General features: G+C 39.9%; 1 long non-coding RNA gene across 1 annotated transcript in view; it reads left to right on the top strand.

The window, feature by feature from the left end:
- The window catches only part of LOC111729023, a 38,656-nt gene extending 31,638 nt beyond the window's left edge, over positions 1 to 7,018 (top strand). Inside the window, exon 3 of the long non-coding RNA XR_002776051.1 lies at positions 6,946 to 7,018. This is a non-coding gene — a long non-coding RNA (uncharacterized LOC111729023). The remainder of the gene's footprint in view (positions 1 to 6,945) is intronic.
- Positions 7,019 to 7,331: the final 313 nt, after the last annotated feature.

Raw genomic sequence — 7,331 nt, 5'->3', positions numbered from 1 at the left:
AAAAAAAGCTCAAAGTCAAAAGTCCTGGAGGTTTACAGAAGAGAAAATGTGTTCCTGGCTGGCAGATCCTGAAAAGCTTAGAGAAGGTGACATTTGAGATGCACGATCAATGACAAATGGTATGCAGTAGGTGTAGATGGCCAGGTGGTGAGTGCTTTCTCAGTGGAGGGGCGTGGGCAAAGGCTCAGAGTTGGGAAGGCATTAAGCACATTTGGGAACCAAGAGTGGAAGATACCTGTATATTAGAGGTAGGAAATGCGATGGAATATAGATCGAGGCCATATCTAAGAGAGCTTCGAATGATAGACTGTGTTAGTCCAAGTCCTCTAAGAATCAGACACTAAGATGGGATTAAAAGGGTGAGAGAAAAGAGGGAGGAAGCCTGGAAAGCCTGGGAGAGCCACCGGACCACGATGCAAGACTGACCCAGAGCAAACACACGGAACGGTGTATGGTCTCGCTTGTCCTTCAGACGAGGGAAGTTTCAGCAAGGTTGTCAAAGAGCACTTGAGCCGACGTTGATCATAAGAGGGCTCCCATGCCACCCAGGAGTGGGTTCCCTTGGCATTCCTGCAATGGTTAGCTACTGGCGGGAGCGGATGGTGGGAAGTCAGGCCTCTGCAAATGGGGTGGTGGATTTCGGAGCACAGTAGCTGGAGCCCTTGGTCAGTCACATTCCCTGTAGTTGGAGGTCTACAAGGCACGTGATCATAACTGTCACGTGAGTTCCATTTTCTAGCAACTCTACGTGTAATCATGGACCAGTACTTTAGGAAGCATAGAAATATATCTCTTGCCTAATCCATCCTCTGTCAGTCCTAGAAATAGTAGCACGCACTTAACAAATGCTTACTGTGTGCTAGGCGACAAGTCCACGAGGTAGGCACTTATATTCTTGTCCAAAATGAGGCATAGAGAGAGATTAAATAAAAGACAAGCAGCCAAGTAAGTGGTAGAGACTACTAAGTGATCGGAATCCAGGCCCTCTGGATCCAGGGTCTATGCTCTTAACCACTGTGTTAACCACTCCTGATGAAATTACTGGGTAGTGAAGGGGATGAATTAATCCACCTGGAGAAAGAATTTAGAAATCAAAAGGTGCCTTTGGTTTAAATTGTGTATTTGGGTTTTAGTTTTGTTACTCACAGCCAATTGTCCTTTTTGTTAGGATTAGCCTAAGCGCTGGATTCCTTGCCTTCTTTCTGATTGCCTTCAAGGACGTTTTTCATGAAGTATCTGTCCTAATGGATACAGGAATGAAAAGAGATAAAAACTCAAGTCAGTCAGTGTTGCTATCATCCCCAGTCTTTGGGCAAAAGTTATGACAGAGAAGATGTTCACTTTTAACTGGAGTGGATTTAAATTATCCATGGTAAATATTCACCCTGAGCTTTGTCTTCTTCTAATAGTTTTATTGTTTTAGCTCTTATGTTTAGGTCATTGATTCATTCTGAGTTAATTTTTTGTATATGAAATGAGGTAGGGGTACAGCTTCATTCTTTTGCATTTGGATATCCAGTTGTCCCAACACCATTTGATGAAGGGGAAATTCTTTTTCCCATCGAATGATCTTGGCATCCTTGTCAAAAATCTTGGCCATAGATGTTTGGGTTTATTTTAGTAATCTCAGTTCTATTCCATTGATCTATATGTCTGTCCTTATGTCAGTATCACACTGTTTTGATTGCTATAGCTTTGTGGTAAGTTTTGAAATAGGAAGTGTGCGTATTCCGACTTTGTTTTTCTTTTTTAAATAATGTTTTGGCTATTTGGGGTTCCTTGCAGTTCCATATGAATTTGAGGATTGGCTTACATTTGGCAATGGATTCTTAGATTTGACACCAAAATCATGAGCAACAAAAGAAACAAATAGATAAATTGGACTTTATAAAAATTAAAAACATTTGTGCGTTAAAGAACATTATCAAGAATGTGAAAGGGCACCATACGGAATGAGGGAAAATATTTGCAAACCACATATCTGATAAGGGTTTAATATCCAGAATATTTAAAGAACTCTTACAACTCAACAACAAAAAGACAAAACAACCCAATTGTTAAAATGGGCAAAGAACATGAACTGACATCTCTCCAAAGAAGATATACAAATGATCAATAAGCACATGAAAAGATGTTTAATATCATTAATCATTAAGAAAATGAAAATCAAAACGATGAGCTACCACTCCATACCTACTAGGATGGCTTTAATAAAAACAACAACGAAAATGTAAAACAAGCATTGGCAAGGATATGGAGAAATAAGAACCTTTGTACATTGCCGGTAGTGGTAATGTACAATGATGCAGCCACCGTGGAAAACATTTTGGCACTTCCTCAAAAAGTTAGATACATATGACTCGACAATTCCATTCCTAGGTGTATACCGAAGAGAAACGAAGATATATGTCCATACAGAAACTTGTTTACGAATGTTTATAACAGCATTTTTCATAGAAGCCAAAAGGTGAAAACAACTTAAATGCCCATCAATGGATGAATGGATAAAAAAAATTGTGATATATAAGCATAATGGGGTTATTATTCAACAACAAACAGGAACATAGTATTGATACATGCTACAACTTAAGTAAAAGAAGCTAGACACAAAAAGTCACATTGTATACTATCCTTTTTATATGATAAATCCAAAATAGGCAGGTCCATAGAGGCAGAAAACAGGGTAAGGGGGAGGAGGGAATATGTAGTGAGTATTAGATGGACATGGGGTGTGTTTCTGAGATGATGATAGTTTTGAACTAGAAAGAGGTGGTGGTTTAACCATATTGGGAATAGGCTAAATGCCACTGAATCTTATACTTTATAATGGGTAATTGCATGTCATGTGAATTTTACTTCAATTAAAAAAAAAAGATTAAGAAAATCCAACTAGGAAAAAAAAATTATCCATAATACAAATGAATGAACGAATTGAATTAATTACCTGAAATCTTAACATACTCTACAATTTCAAATTCAACATAAGACTAGTCTACCTTGTATCATAGAATGAATAAGGCTAGAATGGACCTTGTATTATATCTACCATGTCTCAGAGAATTAATATGGCTAGAAATGAGGTTAAGGTAAGGATACAAATCTTTATAATAATATAAGCTTCCCTAAAAGAGGATTCAAAAGCATAAACAGGTTAGTGTGCTTATATAAGAAATCATCTATTTTTCAAATGGGGAATATGAGTCATAAATGTATGTGTGTGTGTGCGCCTGTGTGCGTATTAATGGGTGTTGGGGTAACGGAGCTGAAGAAGGTATAAATGAAGAGAATTAGTAAACTAATTAGGATTCTCCTAATCCCTTTGTCACGTCCTCAAAATATCGATATCAATAATGAAGCATGTTGGAAGCCAATGTTTGCTGTGGGCCATCTCAGAGCTTTTCCTAAGCATAACTCAGGAAACACTTCTAAGGGCTCTGAGTACCAGTTCTGACATCCGAAGTGTGTGTAGACAGTAGATTCCTGGAGAGAAACCAGCATCTCTAACAAAGGTGCCGAGCATTCCTCTGCTGTATAAAAGATTCTCTTTCCTTAGGAGTAATTTCACGTGAAACTATTTGGATATTTTTGACAAATTTTTGCAAATTGGATTAATTCAACCCATTAGCTACAAAGGTAGATGTTATGACAGAACCTCATTTTCATTGTATGTAGCCGATAATAATAGCTAGTATTTATTGAGTGATTATTCTTTGCTTAACACCATTCTAAGGGTTTAACCTAGAACCATTTCATTATCTCTCAACAACGACCTTATAAGGAAACAGAAACGCATGGACAGAATGATTCACCCAACACCCACGGCTTGGCAGAGGCAGATCCAGGGTTCGTGTAGGCAGGATAGGCCAAAGCCCACATTCCAACCACCACGGTGCATGGCCTCTATAGTACACAGGCATTAAAATATACAATCTGATTACTATTGTATCTTTACCTCTCCATGTTCATTTTAAAGTAAAGATCAAACAGTAAAATATGTAAGAAAGAAAATATCAGGAAATTTTAGATTTGTATTCTTCTTCAGGCTACTAACCAGGTTAGCTATTAGTGTGGTTTTTTATGTGAAACTTTTTTCTTAATCATATCCTGTTTCACATTATCTATTCGGTTTTCACAAGTACATATAAATTATATGTCACTGAAATCGTATTCCATTTCAGTAAATATACTTTAATGTGCTAACAGCTCACATCAAAGAATTTCTAAACAATTAACTTTGACAATAGAACGATCAATAGAAAGACAATTCTGGACTTCGCTGATGGATATTTCTTCATAAGACATCAGCCTGAATTCTTAAGCCTCTGTAACAGTGAACCATGATATTCATAATATACTCATTCGAATGGTCATATAACATGTATGCAAATCCTATTGAGTAATCGAATGTGATAGCAATTGGTAAAAACAAACAAACATGTAGTAAATATAATGTTTTGTGATTCAACACAAGGTCAAGGTAATGTTAGTCAGTAGCTCCCGTTTTGCCCAGTTACCTTTAGGAAATCCACTCACAGAGCACAAAGATGGCAGATTTCACTCCAGCGTTCATCAGACATTAGGTGATTTCACTGTGCCTCAAGGGGAAATACTGTACTTCTTGAAATGCCTTTCAAGATGCTCAATTCTGCTTTGGCAACACGGGAAAATTTAAGGCAAGTCTTAACATGTTTTATTTTATATATTGCATGTAACTTTTAGTCAGTAAATCAACTGCCTAGATTCATTCGACAAATATTTTTTTAATACCTGCTATTTGCTAGGCATTTTCCTAGTCACTGGAGATATAACAATGAATGACACAAAATACTTTTTATCATAGAGCTTACATTCTTCAAGGGGAAGACGGACAATGATCAGTCTAAAGGTAACATACGTATACGAATATGTGTACTATACGTATGTACAAACACATGTACCCTAAAACACACACATACAATGGAGAGAAGTGCTATGAAGTTCTAGGAAGGAAAATAATGCAGGATAAGGGAGCCAGAGAGTGATATGAGTGTGGTGTTATTTAATATAGCGTGTCCAGGAAGGCCTTTCTGATAAGGTGACATGTGAGTCGAGACTAAAGGAGTTGAGGGAGCAAGCGTGAGGACACCTGAAGGAAGAGTGTTCCCGACGGAGACCAGCGAGTTCAAAGAGCGGGAGGTGGGCGCAGGCCTGGCCTGTCCGAAGAAGGTGCATGAAGGACAGGGAGGCTTGAGCGACATCCATTAGTGCAGCAGGGGGCTGGCCATGCAGAGCTTAGAGACCTTTTCAAGCCTTGGGTTTCACTCTGTGAGGTGTGACACATGCATGACCTTACTTAACTTCACGATCTCACTTAGATTCATTTGGAGTCACTCTGTCTATAGTGAAGAAAATGGACTTTGGTTAGAGACGGGGAGGGGAGGAAGAATAGAATCAGGGGAGCGAATTAGAAGATTTGCAAAAATCCAGGCCGAGAGGTGAGGCCATAAACCTCAGTGATAGCTGTGGAGGGATAGTATGAAGTGATCCAATTATGGACATCTTTCAAATCTGGAATAACAGCCTTTCCTGAGGTGGGGAGAGAGGAAAAAAAGAGGTGAGCCAAGGATGGCTCCAAAGTTTTTGGTATGAGCAACTGAAAAAGAAGGTCGCATTGCTCAGGTGAGAAAGACAGTGGGAAGAGCAGATGGTGGGGGAAGAAAAGGAAGGTTTGCTTTTGGGCATGTCAAGTTCGAGATGCCTTTAAACGTCCAACTAGAGACGTTGAGCAGACAGTTGAATGTGAGTCTAGAGCTCAGGGCAGAGGCTGGAGGAAATATGAATTTGAGCATTTTCTGTGATAGTGTGTCAAATCCATGGGCTGGATGAAAATGCCTAGACCGTGGTGCAGACGGAGCAGAGGAGAGGATGATTCTTGAACGTCAACACTTAGACATCAAGAATATGAGGAGGAATCAATTCAGGAGACCAATCAGGAGCCGTCCTAGGAGCCAAATAAAGAAACTTTCCAAAGGACAGAGTGATCCAAGGGGTGAAGAACTGTTGTCAGGTCAAACCGGGTGAGGACTGAGAAGTAGTCACATGCAAGGTGTTTAAGTAAATATCTAATTTCAATTTCCCGCTACAAAAATGTTTAGCCAATGAGAAAAACTCATGGTCACAAAAATCGGGAGCTGGAAAGTGATCAGAAAATGGAAATTCAAAAGAAAAAGGTAGCTTGGAAAATATGAGGCCGTTCCAGCTGGGTAGATGGAAGCGGAGGAGAACAGGATAGAAAATGTTCCTTTCCGTAGCTTCATGCTGGATCCAGAATTTCGCTATAGGAAAAATTTCAGGTCAGGATTCTGACTGGACCCTGGGGGCAGGTGGGCAACTTGTCTTGGAGCTGCATTTACATGAGGTTAAGTAAATATCATCATCCTTATCGAAGAACTAGGGGGAAGGAGGATTAAAAACTCCCCCAGGCATCCCCTTGGAGCCACCACTGCCCAGAGCTGGGCTGCCACATATAGATGTGCAGTTGTCCCTGTACAGAGCTGCCTGGTAGGGAAAAGTGGGGCCTGAAATCTGTCCCATGCTGCGCACGCCGAGCCATGCCCAGACCTGACAGGTGTGGCTTTTTCTAATTTGCATACATGCTACTGGTGGTCCTACCTCAATGCAATGCAATCGAAACTAACAGGCATAAACTATATTTATAAATTCTTGTATTAAGGAGAAAAACTACCAGCACTCACTTCTCCACCTGAATATTCTTTCTAATCTGTAAAGTGATTTTTCAAAGGTGAGCTGTCTTTATTTTTGTAACCACATCCTTACTAGGCGTCTATTAGTGGTAATACCTCCAAAGTCACTTGCCTCTTATTGTTAAAACTTGTCTACTGTTGACAAGAAACATAAATCCATGAATTAAATCTGACCTCAGTAAATTTTCACATGTTCTCCTAGGAACCAAGAAATTGGATACCTGCTGGTGTTGAGTCTGCAGTGCCTGTGTGGAGAGCTTGACCGCTGGCTTGCTAAGGTCAGTCTGTTCCTATTTTCCTGGCTATGTTGGCTCCCTCTGGTGGATAGATTTCGTGAACATGAATTTGGGTGTTCCTTAACAAAAAGCTTCAGTGTTTGGAATCCGTGATTACCTGCTACATTCAGACAGGATGCCTTTGGGAGCAGAAGTCTGTACGGCACCAGGGAGAGGCCTGTGCTGGTAGCACTGGTGTTCTTGTGAACGTGCGTCAGAGTGGACTGCAAACGATGGGCAAAGGGCTTTGCAAATTTTCTTTTGAGGTATAACGCTATATAATAACGTGTGAAAATGGCAAGGTTATAGATAT

Source organism: Pteropus vampyrus, unplaced genomic scaffold, assembly GCF_000151845.1.
Source record: "Pteropus vampyrus isolate Shadow unplaced genomic scaffold, Pvam_2.0 Scaffold243, whole genome shotgun sequence".
Classification (NCBI taxonomy): Eukaryota; Metazoa; Chordata; class Mammalia; order Chiroptera; family Pteropodidae; genus Pteropus; species Pteropus vampyrus.
This window is presented reverse-complemented; position numbering and strand designations above follow the sequence as displayed.